Here is a 20,374-nt window from a genome sequence, read left to right as displayed (position 1 = left end):
AAATAAAAAAAATATCTTTCCCTTTTTCTCCTCATCAAATTCGAAAATTTGAATTGACTTTTTCAAAATTTTTTAAAATTTAATTGTTTCTTATGAGTCAAATCAAATTTTCAATTTGAAAATCTTATCTTTTTCAAAATCTTTTTCAAAAATCATACCTTTTTCATTATTTTCGAAAAATTCAAAAATCTTTTTCAAAATATTTTTCAAAAATCTTTTTCTTATCTTTATCAAAATTTTCGAAAATAATATTAACAATTAATGTTTTGATTCAAAAATTTCAAGTTTGTTACTTGCTTGTTAAGAAAGATTCAAACTTTAAGTTCTAGAATCATATATTGTGATTTCTTGTGAATCAAGTCATTAATTGTGATTTTAAAAACCAAATCTTTTTCAAAACTAATTCCTATCATATCTTTTCAAAAATATCTTCTCATCATACCTTTTTCAAAAAAAAAATTTTCAAAATATCTTTTCTAACTTCCTAACTTCTTATCTTTTCAAATTTGTTTCAACTAACTAACTAACTTTTTGTTTGTTTCTTATCTTTTTCAAAACTACCTAACTAACTCTCTCTCTCATTTTCGAAAATCCCTTCCATCTTTTTCAAAAATTTCTTTTTAATTAACTAATTATTTTTATTTTTGATTTCAAAATTTTTCGAAAATTACTAACCTTTTTCAAAAACTATTTTCGAAAATCACTAACCCTTTTCAAAAATTATTTTCGAAAATTCTCCCTCTCCCATCTTATTCTATTTATTTATTCATCTACTAACATCTCATAACATTTTTTAGATCTGAACTTTGTACTCTTTGACGGCATGAGTCTCTAAACTCCATTGTTGGGGGTGAGGAGCTCTGCTGTGTCTCGATGAATTAATGCAAGTATTTCTGTTTTCCATTCAAAAATCATTTTCGAAAATTCTCTTTCTCTCTCATCTCCCTCTTTTCTTCCACTCACAAAGGGATCCCTATACTGTGGTATAAAGGATCCATATTATTATTATTATTTTTTCTGTGCCCTCTTCTTTGTCATATGAGCAGGAGCAAGGACAAGAATATACTTGTTGAAGCAGATCCAGAACCTGAAAGGACTCTGAAGAGAAAATTAAGAGAAGCTAAATTACAACAATCCAGAGATAACCTTTCAGAAATTTTCGAACAGGAAGAGGAGATGGCAGCCAAAAATAGTAATAATGCAAGGAGGATGTTTGGTGACTTTACTGCACCTAATTCCAATTTACATGGAAGAAGCATCTCCATTCCTGCCAATGGAGCAAACAACTTTGAGCTGAAACGTCAATTAGTTTCTCTGATGCAGCAGAACTGCAAGTTTCATGGACTTCCATCTGAAGATCCTTTTCAGTTCTTAACTGAATTCTTGCAGATCTGTGATACTGTTAAGACTAATGGAGTAGATCCTAAAGTCTACAGGCTCATGCTTTTCCCTTTTGCTGTAAGAGACAGAGCTAGAGTGTGGTTGGATTCTCAACCCAAGGATAGCCTGAACTCTTGGGATAAGCTGGTCAAGGCTTTCTTAGCCAAGTTCTTTCCTCCTCAAAAGCTGAGCAAGCTTAGAGTGGATGTTCAAACCTTCAGACGGAAAGAAGGTGAATCCCTCTATGAAGCTTGGGAGAGATACAAAGGACTGACCAAAAAGTGTCCTTCTGACATGCTTTCAGAATGGACCATCCTGGATATATTCTATGATGGTTTATCTGAGTTATCAAAGATGTCATTGGATACTTCTGCAGGTGGATCCATTCACCTAAAGAAAACGCATGCAGAAGCTCAAGAACTCATCGACATGGTTGCTAATAACCAGTTTATGTACACTTCTGAGAGGAATCCTATGAGTAATGGGATGCCTATGAAGAAGGGAGTTCTTGAAGTTGATACTCTGAATGCCATATTGGCTCAGAATAAAATATTGACTCAGCAAGTCAACATGATCTCTCAGAGTCTGAATGGAATGCAAGCTGCATCCAACAGTACTCAAGAGGCTTCTTATGAAGAAGAAGCTTATGATCCTGAGAACCCTGCAATAGCAGAGGTGAATTACTTAGGTGAACCTTATGGTAACACCTATAACTCCTCATGGAGAAATCATCCAAATTTCTCATGGAAAGATCAAAAGCCTCAACAAGGCTTTAATAATGGTGGAAGAAACAGGTTTAACAATAATAAACCTTGTCCATCATCCACTCAGCAACAGACAGAGAACTCTGCACAAAATACTTCTAATTTGGCAAACTTAGTCTCTGATCTATCTAAGGCCACTGTAAGTTTCATGAATGAAACAAGGTCTTCCATTAGAAATCTAGAAGCACAAGTGGGCCAGCTGAGTAAGAGGATCACTGAAATCCCTCCTAGTACTCTCCCAAGCAATACAGAAGAGAATCCAAAAGGAGAGTGCATGGCCATTGACATAAGCAAAATGGCCGAACCCAATGAGGGAGAGGAGGACGTGAATCCCAAGGAGGAAGACCTCCTGGGACGTCCAGTGACCAATAAGGAGCTTCCCTCTGAGGAACTAAAGGAATCTGAGACTCATCTAGAGACCATAGAGATTCCATTGAACCTCCTTATGCCCTTCATGAGCTCTGATGAGTATTCCTCTTCTGAAGAGAATGAGGATGTTACTGAAGAGCAAACTGCCAAGTTCCTTGGTGCAATCATGAAGCTAAATGCCAAATTATTTGGCATTGATACTTGGGAAGTTGAACCTCCCTTGTTCATCAATGAACTAAGTGACCTGGATCAACTGACATTGCCTCAGAAGAGACAGGATCCTGGGAAGTTCATAATACCTTGTACCATAGGCACCATGATCTTCAAGGCTCTGTGTGACCTTGGTTCAGGAATAAACCTCATGCCCCTCTCTGTAATAGAGAAACTGGGAATCTATGGGGTGCAAGCTGCTAAAATCTCATTAGAGATGGCAGATAATTCAAGAAAACAGGCATATGGACAAGTAGAGGACGTATTAGTAAAGGTTGAAGTCCTTTACATCCCTGTTGATTTCATAGTCCTGGATACTGGAAAGGAAGAGGATGAATCCATCATCCTAGGAAGACCTTTTCTGGCCACAGCAAGAGCTGTGATTGATGTTGACAGAGGTGAAATAGTCCTTCAATGGAATGAGGACTCCCTTGTGTTCAAAACTCAAGGATCTCCCTCTGCAACCATGGAGAGGAAGCATGAAAAGCTTCTCTCAAAGCAGAGTCAAACAAAGCCCCCACAGTCAAACTCTAAGTTTGGTGTTGGGAGGCCACAACCAAACTCTAAGTTTGGTGTTGAACTCCCATATCCAAACTCTAAGTTTGGTGTTGGAGAGTTTCAACAATGCTCTGAACATCTGCGAGGCTCCATGAGAGCCCACTGTCAAGCTATTGACATTAAAGAAGCGCTTGTTGGGAGGCAACCCAATTTTTATTTATCTAACTATATTTTTCTTAGTTATATGTCTTTATAGGTTCATGATCATGAGGAGTCACAAAATAAATATAAAAATTGAAAATGGAATAAAAAACAACAGAAGAAAAATCACACCCTGGAGGAGCATCTGCCTGGCGTTCAACGCCAGAACAGAGCATGGTTCTGGCGCTGAACGCCCAAAATGGGCAGCATTCTGGCGCTGAACGCCTAGAACAAGCATGGTTCTGGCGTTCAACGCCAGAAATGGCTAGTAAATGGGCGTTGAACGCCCAAAATGGGCACCAACCTGGCGCTGAACGCCCAGAGTTGTGTGCAAAGGCATTTTACATGCCTAATTGGTGCAGGGATGCAAATCCTTGACACCCCAGGATCTGTGGACCCCACAGGATCATCCCAGGATCTGTGGACCCCACAGGATCACCTCAGGATCTGTGGACCCCACAGGATCCCCACCTACCTCCACTCACTTTTTCTCACCACTCTCTTTCACACAACCTCAATCTTTCTTCCCCATCACCTCTTCACCACTCACATCCATCCACTCTTCCCCATAAACCTACCTCATAAACCCCACCTACCTTCAAAATTCAAAACCAATTTCCCACCCAAACCCACCCATATGGCCGAAACTTTTCCCCCCCTCCCTTCCCTATATAAAGCCCTCCATTCTTCACCAAATACACACAATACACCCCTCTACACCCTTCTTAGCCGAAACACTTCCCACTCTCCCTCTCTTCCATTTCTTCTTTTTCGTCAGCTATTCTTTCTTTTATTGCTCGAGGGCGAGCAAAATTCTAAGTTTGGTGTGGTAAAAGCATAAGCTTTTTGTTTTTCCATTACCATTGATGGCACCTAAGACCGGAGAATCCTCTAGAAAGGGGAAAGGGAAGACAAAAGCTTCCACATCCGAGTCATGGGAGATGGAAAGGTTCATCTCCAAAGCCCATCAAGACCACTTCTATGATGTTGTGGCCAAGAAGAAGGTGATCCCTGAGGTCCCTTTCAAACTCAAAAGAAATGAGTATCCGGAGATCCGACATGAAATTCAAAGAAGAGGTTGGGAAGTTCTAACAAATCCCATCCAACAAGTCGGCATCCTAATGGTTCAAGAGTTCTATGCTAATGCATGGATCACCAAGAACCATGATCAAAGTAAGAACCCGGATCCAAAGAACTATGTTACAATGGTTCGGGGGAAATACTTGGATTTTAGTCCGGAAAATGTAAGGTTGGCGTTCAACTTTCCAAACATGGAAGAGAACGCACGCCCCTACACAAGGAGAGTCAACTTTGATCAAAGGTTGGACCAAGTCCTTATGGACATATGTGTAGAAGGAGCTCAATGGAAGATTGACTCCAAAGGCAAGCCGGTTCAACTAAGAAGATTGGACCTCAAGCCTGTAGCTAGAGGATGGTTGGAGTTCATTCAATGCTCAATCATTCCTACTAGCAACCGGTTTGAAGTTACTATAGACCGGGCCATCATGATCCATAGCATCATGATTGGAGAAGAGGTGGAAGTTCATGAGATTATACCTCAAGAACTCTACAAGGTGGCTGACAAGTCCTCCACTATGGCAAGGTTAGCCTTTCCTCACCTCATTTGCCACCAAACTTAAACTGTTGCTTGTCCTCAAGCAACTAGACAAATAAAATAGAAGACTAATGGGTTGAGAAGCAATAATATCTCAGAGTTTTTGAGTGAAGCTCAGATTCTAATTAGATGGGCGGGACTAGCAGCTTTTTACTTCCGAACAGTTTTGGCATCTCACTTTATCCATTGAAGCTCAGAGTGATTGGCATCTATAAGAACTTAGAATTCAGATAATGTTATTGATTCTCCTATTTCAGTATGATGATTCTTGGACACAGCTATTTCATGAGTCTTGGCCGTGGCCCTAAGCACTTTGTTTTCCAGTATTACCCCTGGATACATAAATGCCACAGACACATAATTGGGTGAACCCTTTGGATTGTGACTCAGCTTTGCTAAAGTCCCCAATTAGAGGTGTCCAGAGTTCTTAAGCACACTCTTCTTTCTGCTTTGGACCTTGACTTTAACCGCTCAGTCTCAAGTTTTCACTTGACACCTTCACGCCACAAGCACATGGTTAGGGACAGCTTGGTTTAGCCGCTTAGGCCAGGATTTTATTCCCTTAGGCCCTCCTATCCACTGATGCTCAAAGCCTTGGGATCCTTTTTATTACCCTTGCTTTTTGGTTTTTAAGGGCTATTGGCTTTTTCTGCTTTTTCTTGCTTCAAGAATCATTTTTATGATTTTTTAGATTATCAATAACATGTCTCATGTTCATCATTCTTTCAAGAGCCAACATATTTAACAGTCTTAAGCAACAAATTCAAAAGACATATGCACTGTTCAAGCATTCATTCAGAAGACAGAAAGTATTGTCACCACATGTAACTAATTAGAATTTCTCTTATTAAAACTCGAAATTTTATTGCCTCTTATTCAAAAGATCTACTATTTTATTCATGTTTGCTGATGATGAGAAAAATAAACTATAGCTTAATTGGAGAAAAGATCAAAATAGATACTAATTACTACTATATGACTCCTAAGGTGAACTTTTCTAATGACACTATCACAGATTTAAAGCAGAAATTGGAATTTAACAACCTTTATTCTGGGGGAACAGGGGTTCCTCTGATCCTTGGGGTGCTCAATCCTGCAAGAGATAACTTCTGGCGCTTCAAGTCCCTTAAGTCACGCCCTTGCTCCTCTTGTTCTTTAAACATATATGTAAGAATTTGACTGTATTCCTTCTGTTCTTTTATTATTTGCTCCATAGCTTCCCGTATCTTGGTGATGGACGTCTCAAGATACTCCCAATATTCAGATTGAGGGATTTCTGGAAGGAATTCCTGCGTTTTCTTCTTGGTGGGATCCTCCTGCGCTTGTTGTTTTTCCATTGATGCTTTGGTGATTGGCTTCTCAACTGAGATATACTCAGTTATTCCCATCCTTACTCCAGCATCCTTGCAGAGCAGCGATATCACACTTGGGTAAGCCAACCTGGCTTCTTTATAATTTTTGTTAGCAATTTTGTAGAGTTCAGTTGAGATTAGCTGATGAACTTCCACTTCTTTTCTCATCATGATGCAATGGATCATCACTGCTCTTTTAACTGTGACTTCAGAACGGTTGCTGGTAGGCAACAGAGAATGCCCAATGAAGTCCAGCCATCCTCTGGCGACTGGTTTGAGATCTTCTCTCTTGAGTTGGTTTGGGACACCCTTTGTGTTAGTGGTCCATCTGGCTTCAGGGATACATATGTCCTCTAGAATCTTATCCAGGCTCTTGTCTGTTCTCATCATTCTCCTGTTGAAAGAATCTGAATCATCTTTCAGCTGAGGTAGCTTTAAGATCTCTCTGATCTTGTCAGGGGTGGTATGAACAATCTTTCCTCTGACCATGGTCCGATATTCATAGAAGGCAGTTCCAGATAGTTTTTGCTTGTCAGTCTGCCACATATTAGCATAGAACTCCTGGATCATATTCCTTCCCACCTTCGTTTCAGGATTAGCTAGGACTTCCCAGTTCCTGATTCGAATTTGCTCCTGGATCTCCGGATATTCATCTTCTTTCAGATCGAATCTAACTTCCGAGATCACTGATCTCAGACCCATTATTTTGTTATAATGGTCCGAATGTTCTTTAGATAAGAACTTCCCTTGATTCCAAAGTGGTTTTGGAACGCTCTCTTTCTTGCCTCTTGGAGTGGGTTGTTTTCCTTTGGGGGCCATGATCTTAGTGATCGCGGATAAACACACCAAACTTAGAGGTTTGCTTGTCCTTAAGCAAAAGAAAAGAAAGGAGAGGGATAGAAGGAGAGCTAGGTGCAATTGTTGATGGGAGAGGAGGGAGGCCGAACTCAAATTTATAAGGGGGGAGGGTGGGTTTTCGAAAAAAAGAGATAAAGATATGATAAAAAGATGTATTTGGAAAAGATAAGATAGAAGATATAGTTTAAAATTGAGAAGATATGAAAGATTTTTGAGAAAGATAGATTTAATTTTTGAAAAAGAGAAAGTGGAGGTTCTGAAAAGATATTGATGAGTTGAAAAAGATAGATTTGTAAAAAAAATTTTGAAAAGGGTTGAATTTGCAAAGATGCCTGGTGCTTATGGATTAAAATACATTTGATATTTTTAGTGGTAGGGTTTTTAGAAATTATGGAATTTAGAAATCAGGGTTCTTAACATGTTCATGTAAGAAATCATGAATTGAAGTAAGAAAATCAAGGTTGGAATGAAAAATTTTGAATAAAAATGAGTTTTGTCTCCTCCCTGCCATCCTGGCGTTTGAACGCCCAAACACTGCCTGTTTTGGGCGTTCAGCGCCCAATTGCTGCTCTCCTGGGCGTTCAACGCCCAGCTGCTGCCATTACTGGCGTTCAACGCCCAGTGGGTGCCCATTTCTGGCGTTGAACGCCCAGATTGCTACCATTACTAGCGTTCAACGCCCAGTGGATGCCCATTTTGGGCGTTGAACACCCAAAATACACTTTTACTGGCGTTTTCTTGCCAGTGAGCTCTTTTTCTCTGTTTTGTGTGCCGAGGTCTTCTGTAAATGATTTCTCACCTTAGTGTCAGTGAACTTTATATAAACAAATAAAAATAAAAATAAAAAATAGGGCAAAATGCTTAGAGGATTGTTGCCCCATGGCTGGGTTGCCTCCCAGCAAGCGCTTCTTTATTGTCTTTAGCTGGACTTTGCTGAGCTTTTAATATAGCTTCAGCCTTGAGCATTCTTGCTCAATGTTGCCTTCAAGATAGTGCTTGATTCTCTGTCCATTGACAATGAACTTCTTATCAGAATCAATATCTTGAATCTCCACATAACCATATGGTGATACACTTGTAATCACGTATGGTCCCCTCCACCGGGATTTCAGTTTCCCGGGGACTAGCCTGAGTCTAGAGTTAAATAACAGAACCTTCTGTCCTAGTTCAAAGATTCTAGATGACAGCTTTCTGTCATGCCACTTTTTTTTATTTCTCTTTATAAAGCTTGGCATTTTCGAAAGCTGTGAATCTGAATTCCTCTAGCTCATTTAGCTGGAGCAATCATTTTTCTCCTGCTAATTTGGCATCAAAGTTTAGGAATCTGGTTGCCCAGTAGGCCTTATGTTCCAGTTCCACAGGCAGGTGACATGCCTTACCATACACGAGTTGGTATGGAGAGGTCCCTATAGGGGTCTTGAATGCTGTTCTGTAAGCCCACAGAGCATCATCCAAGCTCCGTGCCCAATCCTTTCTACGGGTATTTACTGTCCGTTCTAGGATTCTCTTTAATTCTCTGTTAGAGACTTCAGCTTGCCCATTAGTTTGTGGATGATATGGAGTAGCTACCTTGTGGCGAATTCCATACCGAACCATGGCAGAGTAAAGCTGTTTATTGCAGAAGTGAGTGCCCCCATCACTGATTAGTACTCTAGGGACACCAAACCTGCTAAAGATATATTTCTGGAGGAACTTCAGCACTGTCTTAGTATCATTGGTGGGTATGGCAATGGCTTCAACCCATTTTGATACATAGTCAACTGCCACCAGAATATAAGTGTTTGAGTATGATGGTGGGAAAGGTCCCATGAAGTCAATTCCCCATACGTCAAACAACTCAATTTCCAAGATTCCTTGTTGAGGCATGGCGTAACCATGAGGCAGATTACCAGCTCTTTGGCAACTGTCACAGTTACGTACAAACTCTCGGGAATCTTTATAGAGTGTGGGCCAATAGAAGCCACATTGGAGGACCTTGGTGGCTGTTCGCTCACCTCCGAAATGGCCTCCATATTGAGATCCATGGCAATGCCACAGGATCCTCTGTGCTTCTTCTCTAGGCACACACCTACGGATTATTCTATCTGCACATCTCTTAAAGAGATAAGGTTCATCCCACAAGTAGTACTTTGCATCAGTAATTAATTTCTTCTTTTGTATCCTGTTGTACTCCTTGGGTATGAACCTTACAGCTTTATAGTTTGCAATATCGGCAAACCATGGTGTTTCCTGAATGGCAAATAAATGCTCATCCGGAAAATTTTCAGAGATCTCAAGAGAGGGGAGGGGCGTCCCTTCTACTGGTTCTATCCGGGACAGATGATCAGCCACTTGGTTCTCTGTCCCTTTTCTGTCTCTTATTTCTATATCAAACTCTTGCAGAAGCAACACCCATCTGATGAGCCTGGGTTTTGAATCCTGCTTTGTGAGTAGATATTTAAGAGCAGCATGATCAGTATACACAATCACTTTTGATCCTACTAAGTATGATCTGAACTTGTCAATGGCGTAAACCACTGCAAGTAATTCTTTTTCTGTGGTTGTGTAATTTTTCTGGGCATCATTTAGAACGCGACTGGCGTAATAAATGACATGCAGAAGCTTATCATGCCTCTGTCCCAACACTGCACCAATGGCGTGATCACTGGCATCACACATTAGCTCAAATGGTAACGTCCAGTCTGGTGCAGAAATGACTGGTGCTGTGACCAGCTTAGCTTTCAGTGTTTCAAACGCCTGCAGGCACTCTGTGTCAAACACAAATGGCGTGTCAGCAGCTAGCAGATTACTTACTGGTTTTGCGATTTTTGAAAAATCCTTCATAAACCTCCTATAGAATCCTGCATGCCCCAGAAAGCTTCTGATTGCCTTAACATTGGCAGGTGGTGGTAATTTTTCAATTACCTCTATTTTTGCTTGATCTACCTCTATTCCCTTGTTTGAGATTTTATGCCCAAGGACAATCCCCTCAGTCACCATGAAGTGACATTTTTCCCAGTTTAAAACTAGGTTGGTCTCTTGGCATCTTTTTAGAACAAGTTTCAGGTGATCAAGACAGGAGCTGAATGAGTCTCCATATACTGAGAAGTCATCCATGAAGACTTCCAGAAATTTTTCCACCATATCAGAGAAAATAGAGAGCATGCATCTCTGGAAGGTTGCAGGCGCATTACATAGCCCAAATGGCATCCTTCTATAAGCAAACACTCCAGATGGACATGTGAATGCTGTTTTCTCTTGATCTTGGGGATCTACTGCAATCTGGTTATAGCCTGAGTAGCCATCCAAAAAGCAGTAATAATCATGACCTGCTAGTCTTTCTAGCATCTGGTCTATGAATGGTAAAGGAAAATGATCCTTTCTGGTGGCTGTATTGAGCCTTCTGTAGTCAATACACATGCGCCACCCTGTAACTGTTCTTGTAGGAACCAGTTCATTTTATTCATTATGAATCACTGTCATGCCTCCCTTTTTTGGGACGACTTGGACAGGGCTCACCCAGGGGTTATCAGAAATAGGAAAAATAATCCCAGCCTCTAGTAATTTGGTGACCTCTTTCTGCACCACTTCTTTCATGGCTGGATTTAGCCGCCTCTGTGGTTGAACCACTGGTTTGGCATTATCCTCCAATAAGATTTTGTGCATGCATCTAGCTGGGCTTATGCCCTTAAGGTCACCTATGGACCACCCAAGAGGTGTCTTGTGTGTCCTTAGCACTTGAATAAGTGCCTCCTCTTCCTGTGAATTTAAAGCAGAGCTTATGATCACTGGAAAAGTGTCACCTTCTCCCAGAAACGCATATTTCAAGGATGGTGGTAATGGCTTGAGCTCGGGTTTAGGAGGTTTTTCCTCTTCCAGAAGAAATTTCAGAGGTTCTTTCATGTCCTCTGAATCCACTAAATCAGGCTGAACATCTTTAAAGATGTTTTCTAACTCTGATTCAAGACTCTCAGCCATGTTGATCTCTTCTACCAAAGAGTCAATAAGATCAACTTTCATGCAGTCTTTTGATGTGTCTGGATGCTGCATGGCTTTGACAGCGTTCAACTTAAATTCATCATCATTGACTCTCAGGGTTATTTCCCCTTGTTGGACGTCAATGAGGGATCGTCCAGTTGCTAGGAAGGGTCTTCCTAGAATGAGAGTAGCACTCTTGTGCTCCTCCATTTCCAGCACAACAAAGTCAGTGGGAAAGGCGAATGGCCCAACTCTGACAATCATGTCTTCAATCACGCCTGATGGGTATTTAGTGGAACCATCAGCAAGCTGGAGACATATCCGGGTTGGTTTAACTTCTTCAGTTAAGCCAAGCTTTCTGATAGTGGATGCAGGTATTAGGTTGATGCTTGCCCCAAGATCGCATAATGGAAAAACAAAAAGTGGAAGCAAAAAGCTGCTAGTCCCGCTCATCTAATTAGAATCTGAGCTTCACTCAAAAACTCTGAGATATTTTTGCTTCTCAACCCATTAGTCTTCTATTTTATTTGTCTAGTTGCTTGAGGACAAGCAACAGTTTAAGTTTGGTGTTGTGATGAGCAGATATTTTATACGCTTTTTAGGGTTAATTTCATATAATTTTTAGTATGTTTTAGTTAGTTTTTAGTTTATTTTCATTAGTTTTTAGGAAAAATTCATATTTCTGGACTTTACTATGAGTTGTGTATTTTTCTGTAATTTCAGGTATTTTTCTGGCTGAAATTGAAGGAGCTGAGCAAAAATCTGATTCAGGCTGAAAAAGGACTGCTGATGCTGTTGGATTCTGACCTCCCTGCACTCAAAGTAAATTTTTTGGAGCTACAGAACTCGAAATGGCGTGCTTTTAATTGCATTGGAAAGTAGACATCCAGGACTTTTCAGAAATATATAATAGTCCATACTTTGCTCAAGGATAGATAACGTAAACTGGCGTTTAACGCCAGTTCTCTGCCCAATTCTGGCGTTCAGTGCCAGAAAAGGATTAAAAGTTGGAGTTCAACGCCAGAAATGGATCCAAACCCGGTGTTGAATGCCCAAAATGGCCTTATGCACGTAAATTGCTTAAGTCTCAGCCCCACCACACACCAAGTGGGTCCAGAAGTGGATCTCTGCACCATCTGTCATAGTCTACTCACTTTTTGTAAACCTAGGCTACTAGTTTAGTACTTAAACAACTTTTAGAGACTTATTTTGTATCTCATAGCATTTTTCAGATCTGAAATTTGTACTCTTTGACGGCATGAGTCTCTAAACTCCATTGTTGGGGGTGAGGAGCTCTGCTGTGTCTCGATGAATTAATGCAAGTATTTCTGTTTTCCATTCAAACACGCTTGTTCCTACCTAAGATGTTCATTCGCGATTAACTGTGATGAAGGTGATGATCCGTGACACTCATCACCTTCCTCAACCCATGAACGTGTGCCTGACAACCACCTCCGTTCTATATCCGATTGAATGAGTATCTCTTAGATCTCTTAATTAGAATCTTCGTGGTATAAGCTAGAACTGATGGCGGCATTCATGAGAATCCGGAAAGTCTTACTCCTTTCCATGGCTGGCTTTATGTGATACATCACCACTGTCAATGGCTACTTTCGGTCATCTCTCAGGAAAATGATCCAATGCCCTGTCACGGCACGGCTAATCGTCTGGAGGCATCACCCTTGTCAATGGCTTCATCTTATCCTCTCAGTGAAAATGGTCAACGCACCCTGTCACGGCACGGCTATTCATCTGTCGGTTCTCGATCATGCTGGAATAGGATTTACTATCCTTTTGCGTCTGTCACTAACGCCCTGCAATCGTGAGTTAGGAGCTCGTCATAGTCATTCATTCATTGAATCCTACTCGGAATACCACAGACAAGGTTTAGACTTTCCGGATTCTCTTGAATGCCGCCATCATTCTAGCTTACACCACGAAGATTTTGGTTAGGAGATCTAAGAGATACTCATTCAGTCGAAGGTAGAACGGAAGTGGTTGTCAGGCACGCGTTCATAGGGAATGATGATGATTGTCACGTTCATCACATTCAGATTGAAGTACGAATGAATATCTTGAAAGCGAAACAAGATGAATTGAATAGAAAATAGTAGTACTTTGCATTAATCTTTGAGGAACAGCAGAGCTCCACACCTTAATCTATGGAGTGTAGAAACTCTACCGTTAAAAATACATAAGTGAAAGTCCAGGCATGGCCGATAGGCCAGCCCTCAAACGTGATCTAAGATAGCATACAACTGATCAAAGATGGTCAAAAAGACGTCTAATACAATAGTGAAAGGTCCTATTTATAATAAACTAGCTACTAGGGTTTACATGAGTAAGTAATTGATGCATAAATCCACTTCCGGGGCCCACTTGGTGTGTGCTTGGGCTGAGCTTGAGTGTTGCACGTGTAGAGGTCCTTCTTGGAGTTGAACGCCAGATTTTGTGCCAGTTTGGGCGTTCAACTCTGGTTTTGGCTCCTTTTCTAGCGCTGGACGCCAGATTTGGGCAGAAAGCTGGCGTTGAATGCCAGTTTACATCGTCGTCTATTCTTGGCCAAAGTATGGACTATTATATATTTCTGGAAATCCCTGGATGTCTACTTTCCAACGCAATTAGAAGCGCGCCATTTCGAGTTCTGTAGCTCCAGAAAATCCACTTTGAGTGCAGGGAGGTCAGAATCCAACAGCATCAGCAGTCCTTCTTCAACCTCTGAATCTGATTTCTGCTCAAGTCCCTCAATTTCAACCAGAAAATACCTGAAATCACAGAAAAACACACAAACTCATAGTAAAGTCCAGAAATGTGAATTTAACATAAAAACTAATGAAAACATCCCTAAAAGTAACTAGATCATACTAAAAACATACTAAAAACAATATCAAAAAGCGTATAAATTATCCACTCATCACAACACCAAACTTAAATTGTTGCTTGTCCCCAAGCAACTGAAAATCAATTAGGATAAAAAGAAGAGAATATACTATAAATTCCAAACTATCAATGAAACATAGCTTCAATCATATGAGCGGGACTTATAGCTTTTTGCCTCTTGAATAGTTTTGGCATCTCACTCTATCCATTGAGGTTCAGAATGATTGGCATCTATAGGAACTCAAGGTTCAGATAGTGTTATTGATTCTCCTAGTTCAGTATGATGATTCTTGAACACAGCTTCTTTATGAGTCTTGGCCGTGGCCCTAAGCACTTTGTTTTCTAGTATTACCACCGGATACATAAATGCCATAGACACATAATTGGGTGAACCTTTTCACATTGTGACTTAGCTTTGCTAAAGTCCCCAATTAGAGGTGTCCAGGGTTCTTAAGCACACTCTTTTTTTTTTTTTGCTTTGGACCTTGACTTTAACTGCTCAGTCTCAAGTTTTCACTTGACACCTACACGCCACAAGCACATGGTTAGGGACAGCTTGGTTTAGCCGCTTAGACCATGATTTTATTCCTTTAGGCCCTCCTATCCACTGATGCTCAAAGCCTTGGGATCCTTTTTATTTGCCCTTGCCTTTTGGTTTTAAGAGCTTTTGGCTTTTTCTGCTTGCTTTTTCTTTTTCTTTCTATTTTTTTTCGCCTATTTTTTTTCCCTTTTTTTTTCTGCAAGCTTTGCTCTTTGCTGCTTTTTCTTGCTTCAAGAATCATTTTTATGATTTTTCAGATTATCAAATAACATGTCTCCTAGTCATCATTCTTTCAAGAGCCAACATATTTAACATTCTTAAACAACAACTTCAAAAGACATATGCACTGTTCAAGCATACATTCAGAAAACAAGAAGCATTGTCACCACATCAATATAATTAAACTAAGTTCAAGGATAAATTCGAAACTCATGTACTTCTTGTTCTTTTGAATTAAAACATTTTTTTCATTTAAGAGAGGTGATGGATTCATAGGACATTCATAACTTTAAGACATAGTTACTACTACTAATGATTATGTAATGAAGACACAAACATAGATAAGCACATAACATAGAAAACGAAAAACAGAAGAAATAAGAACAAGGAATGAATCCACCTTAGTGATGGTGGCGTTTCCTTCTTGAGGAACCAATGATGTCCTTGAGCTCTTCTATGTCTCTTCCTTGTTTTTGTTGCTCCTCCCTCATTGCTTTTTGATCTTCTCTTATTTCATGAAGCATGATGGAGTGCTCTTGATGTTCCACCCTTAGTTGTCCCATATTAGAACTCAATTCTCCTAGGGAGGTATTGATTGCTCCCAATAGTTTTGTGGAGGAAAGTGCATTTGAGGCATCTCCGGGATCTCATGGTGATGAGCTTCATACGCCTCTTGAGCTCCATGAATGGGCTCTCTTGCTTGCTCCATCTTTTTCTTAGTGATGGGCTTGTCCTCTTTAATGAGGATATCTCCCTCTATGTCAATCCCAGCTGAATTGCATAGGGGGCAAATGAGGTGAGGAAAGGCTAACCTCGCCATAGTGGAGGACTTGTCAGCCACCTTGTAGAGTTCTTGAGGTATAATCTCATGAACTTCCACCTCTTCTCCAATCATGATGCTATGGATCATGATGGCCCGGTCTATAGTAACTTCAGACCGGTTGCTAGTGGGAATGATTGAGCATTGAATGAACTCCAACCATCCTCTAGCTACAGGCTTGAGGTCCAATCTTCTTAGTTGAACTGGCTTGCCTTTGGAGTCAATCTTCCATTGAGCTCCTTCTACACATATGTCCATAAGGACTTGGTCCAACCTTTGATCAAAGTTGACTCTCCTTGTGTAGGGGCGTGCGTTCTCTTCCATGTTTGGCAAGTTGAACGCCAACCTTACATTTTCCGGACTAAAATCCAAGTATTTTCCCCGAACCATTGTAACATAGTTCTTTGGATCTGGGTTCTTACTTTGATCATGGTTCTTGGTGATCCATGCATTAGCATAGAACTCTTGAACCATTAGTATGCTGACTTGTTGGATGGAATTTGTTAGAACTTCCCAACCTCTTCTTTGAATTTCATGTCGGATCTCCGGATACTTATTTCTTTTGAGTTTGAAAGGGACCTCAGGGATCACCTTCTTCTTGGCCACAACATCATAGAAGTGGTCTTGATGGGCTTTGGAGATGAACCTTTCCATCTCCCATGACTCGGATGTGGAAGCTTTTGTCTTCCCTTTCCCCTTTCTAGAGGATTCTCCGGTCTTAGGTGCCATCAATGGTAATGGAAAAACAAAAAGCTTATGCTTTTACCACACCAAACTTAGAATTTTGCTCGCCCTCGAGCAATAAAAGAAAGAATAGATGAAGAAGAAGAAGAAATGGAAGAGAGGGAGAGTGGGAAGTGTTTCGGCCAAGAAGGGTATAGAGGGGTGTGTTGTGTGTATTTGGTGAAGAATGGAGGGCTTTATATAGGGAAGGGAGGGGGGAAAGGTTTCGGCCATATGGGTGGGTTTGGGTGGGAAATTGGTTTTAAATTTTGAAGGTAGGTGGGGTTTATGAGGTAGGTTTATGGGGAAGAGTGGATGGATGTGAGTAGTGAAGAGGTGATGGGGAAGAGAGATTGAGGTTTTGTGAAAGAGAGTGGTGAGAAAAAGTGAGTGGAGGTAAGTGGGGATCCTGTGGGGTCCACAGATCCTAAGGTGATCCTGTGGGGTCCATAGATCCTGGGATGATCCTGTGGGGTCCACAGATCCTGGGGCGTCAAGGATTTGCATCCCTGCACCAATTAGGCATGTAAAATGCCTTTGCACACAACTCTGGGCGTTCAGCGCCAGGTTGGTGCTCATTTTGGGCGTTCAACGCCCATTTACTAGCCATTTCTAGCATTGAACGCCAGAACCATGCTCGTTCTGGGCGTTCAGCGCCAGAATACTGCCCATTTTGGGCGTTCAGCGCCAGAACCATGCTCTGTTCTGGCGTTGAACACCAGGCAGATGCTCCTCCAGGGTGTGATTTTTCTTCTGCTGTTTTTGATTCCGTTTTCAATTTTTATATTTATTTTGTGACTCCTCATGATCATGAACCTATAAAGACATATAACTAAGAAAAATATAGTTAGATAAATAAAAATTAGGTTGCCTCCCAACAAGCGCTTCTTTAATGTCAATAGCTTGATAGTGGGCTCTCATGGAGCCTCACAGATATTCAGAGCATTGTTGGACTGAGGCTTCCAAGCCATCAGCATAGAGGCAAGTTACATATTTGATAAGTAATGAGCAGTATATTCTGATATCTTTCTGAAGCTTGGCTGGCCATTGGCCATGTCTAGTGTTTTGGACTGGAGCTTTCATTGAAAGCTTGGCTGGCTAGTGAGCCATGTCTAATTCCTGGACTGAAGCTTTAGACTAAGAATGCAAGATTCCTGGAATTCATATTAAAAATTTTGGAATCCTTATTTTCTCTTTTCTAAATAATTTTCAAAAAATATAAAATAAAAATCCAAAAAAATTAGAAAATAAAAAAAATCAAAAAAATATATATTTTGTGTTTTTTGTTTGAGTCATGAGTCATGTTATAAGTTTGGTGTCACTTGCATGTGCATCTTGCATTTTTCAAAAAATTTCATGCATTCAGTGTTCTTCATGATCTTCAAGTTGTTCTTGGTAAGTCTTCTTGTTTGAGCTTTGCATTTGCATGTTTTGTGTCTTTTCTTGTTTTTCATATGCATTCTTGAATTCTTAGTGTCTAAGCATTAAAGAATTCTAAGTTTGGTGTCTTGCATGTTTTCTTTGCATTAAAAATTTTTCAAAAATATGTTCTTGGTGTTCATCATGATCTTCATAGTGTTCTTGGTGTTCATCTTGACATTCATAGCATTCTTGCATGCATCACATGTTTTGATCTAAAATTCTCATGCATTGCATCATTTTTCTTGTTTCTCTCTCTCATCATTAAAAATTCAAAAATAAAAAAAAAAATCTTTCCCTTTTTCTCCTCATCAAATTCGAAAATTTGAATTGACTTTTTCAAAATTTTTTAAAATTTAATTATTTCTTATGAGTCAAATCAAATTTTCAATTTGAAAATCTTATCTTTTTCAAAATCTTTTTCAAAAATCATACCTTTTTCATTATTTTCGAAAAATTCAAAAAATTTTTTCAAAATATTTTTCAAAAATCTTTTTCTTATCTTTATCAAAATTTTCGAAAATAATATTAACAATTAATGTTTTGATTCAAAAATTTCATGTTTGTTACTTGCTTGTTAAGAAAGATTCAAACTTTAAGTTCTAGAATCATATCTTGTGATTTCTTGTGAATCAAGTCATTAATTGTGATTTTAAAAATCAAATCTTTTTCAAAACTAATTCCTATCATATCTTTTCAAAAATATCTTCTCATCATACCTTTTTCAAAAAAAAAATTTTCAAAATATCTTTTCTAACTTCCTAACTTCTTATCTTTTCAAATTTGTTTCAACTAACTAACTAACTTTTTGTTTGTTTCTTATCTTTTTCAAAACTACCTAACTAACTCTCTCTCTCATTTTCGAAAATCCCTTCCATCTTTTTCAAAAATTTCTTTTTAATTAATTAATTATTTTTATTTTTGATTTCAAAATTTTTCGAAAATTACTAACCTTTTTCAAAAACTATTTTCGAAAATCACTAACCCTTTTCAAAAATTATTTTCGAAAATTCTCCCTCTCCCATCTTATTCTATTTATTTATTCATCTACTAACATCTCATAACATTTTTTAGATCTTAACTTTGTACTCTTTGACGGCATGAGTCTCTAAACTCCATTGTTGGGGGTGAGGAGCTCTGCTGTGTCTCGATGAATTAATGCAAGTATTTCTGTTTTCCATTCAAAAATCATTTTCGAAAATTCTCTTTCTCTCTCATCTCCCTCTTTTCTTCCACTCACAAAGGGATCCCTATACTGTGGTATAAAGGATCCATATTATTATTATTATTATTTCTGTGCCCTCTTCTTTGTCATATGAGCAGGAGCAAGGACAAGAATATTCTTGTTGAAGCAGATCCAGAACCTGAAAGGACTCTGAAGAGAAAATTAAGAGAAGCTAAATTACAACAATCCAGAGATAACCTTTCAAAAATTTTCGAACAGGAAGAGGAGATGGCAGCCGAAAATAGTAATAATGCAAGGAGGATGCTTGGTGACTTTACTGCACCTAATTCCAATTTACATGGAAGAAGCATCTCCATTCCTGCCATTGGAGCAAACAACTTTGAGCTGAAACCTCAATTAGTTTCTCTGATGCAGCAGAACTGCAAGTTTCATGGACTTCCATCTGAAGATCCTTTTCAGTTCTTAACTAAATTCTTGCAGATCTGTGATACTGTTAAGACTAATGGAGTAGATCCTAAAGTCTACAGGCTCATGCTTTTCCCTTTTGCTGTAAGAGACAGAGCTAGAGTGTGGTTGGATTCTCAACCCAAGGATAGCCTGAACTCTTGGGATAAGCTGGTCAAGGCTTTCTTAGCCAAGTTCTTTCCTCCTCAAAAGCTGAGCAAGCTTAGAGTGGATGTTCAAACCTTCAGACAGAAAGAAGGTGAATCCCTCTATGAAGCTTGGGAGAGATACAAAGGACTGACTAAAAAGTATCCTTCTGACATGCTTTCAGAATGGACCATCCTGGATATATTCTATGATGGTTTATCTGAGTTATCAAAGATGTCATTGGATACTTCTGCAGGTGGATCCATTCACCTAAAGAAAACGCCTGCAGAAGCTCAAGAACTCATCGACATGGTTGCTAATAACCACTTTATGTACACTTCTGAGAGGAATCCTATGAGTAATGGGACGCCTATGAAGAAGGGAGTTCTTGAAGTTGATACTCTGAATGCCATATTGGCTCAGAATAAAATATTGACTCAGCAAGTCAACATGATCTCTCAGAGTCTGAATGGAATGCAAGCTGCATCCAACAGTACTCAAGAGGCTTCTTATGAAGAAGAAGCTTATGATCCTGAGAACCCTGCAATAGCAGAGGTGAATTACTTAGGTGAACCTTATGGTAACACCTATAACTCATCATGGAGAAATCATCCAAATTTCTCATGGAAGGATCAAAAGCCTCAACAACGCTTTAATAATGGTGGAAGAAACAGGTTTAATAATAATAAACCTTTTCCATCATCCACTCAGCAACAGACAGAGAACTCTGCACAAAATACTTCTAATTTGGCAAACTTAGTCTCTGATCTGTCTAAGGCCACTGTAAGTTT

The 20,374-nt window shown here is 39.6% G+C and overlaps 2 non-coding genes across 2 annotated transcripts; both read right to left on the bottom strand.

Moving 5' to 3' along the window:
• Positions 1 to 1,572: 1,572 nt before the first annotated feature.
• Positions 1,573 to 1,680, bottom strand: LOC112780399 (small nucleolar RNA R71). Its single transcript, XR_003191240.1, has one exon. It is a non-coding gene; the product is annotated as a small nucleolar RNA R71 (small nucleolar RNA).
• A 17,975-nt stretch (positions 1,681 to 19,655) lies between these two features.
• LOC112780503 (small nucleolar RNA R71) lies at positions 19,656 to 19,763 on the bottom strand. Its single transcript, XR_003191335.1, has one exon. It is a non-coding gene; the product is annotated as a small nucleolar RNA R71 (small nucleolar RNA).
• Positions 19,764 to 20,374: the final 611 nt, after the last annotated feature.

This window comes from Arachis hypogaea, chromosome 19 (genome assembly GCF_003086295.3).
Source record: "Arachis hypogaea cultivar Tifrunner chromosome 19, arahy.Tifrunner.gnm2.J5K5, whole genome shotgun sequence".
In the NCBI taxonomy this organism is placed as follows: domain Eukaryota; kingdom Viridiplantae; phylum Streptophyta; class Magnoliopsida; order Fabales; family Fabaceae; genus Arachis; species Arachis hypogaea.
Note: the sequence above shows the minus strand (reverse complement) of the source record. Positions and strands in the feature narration are given on the sequence as shown.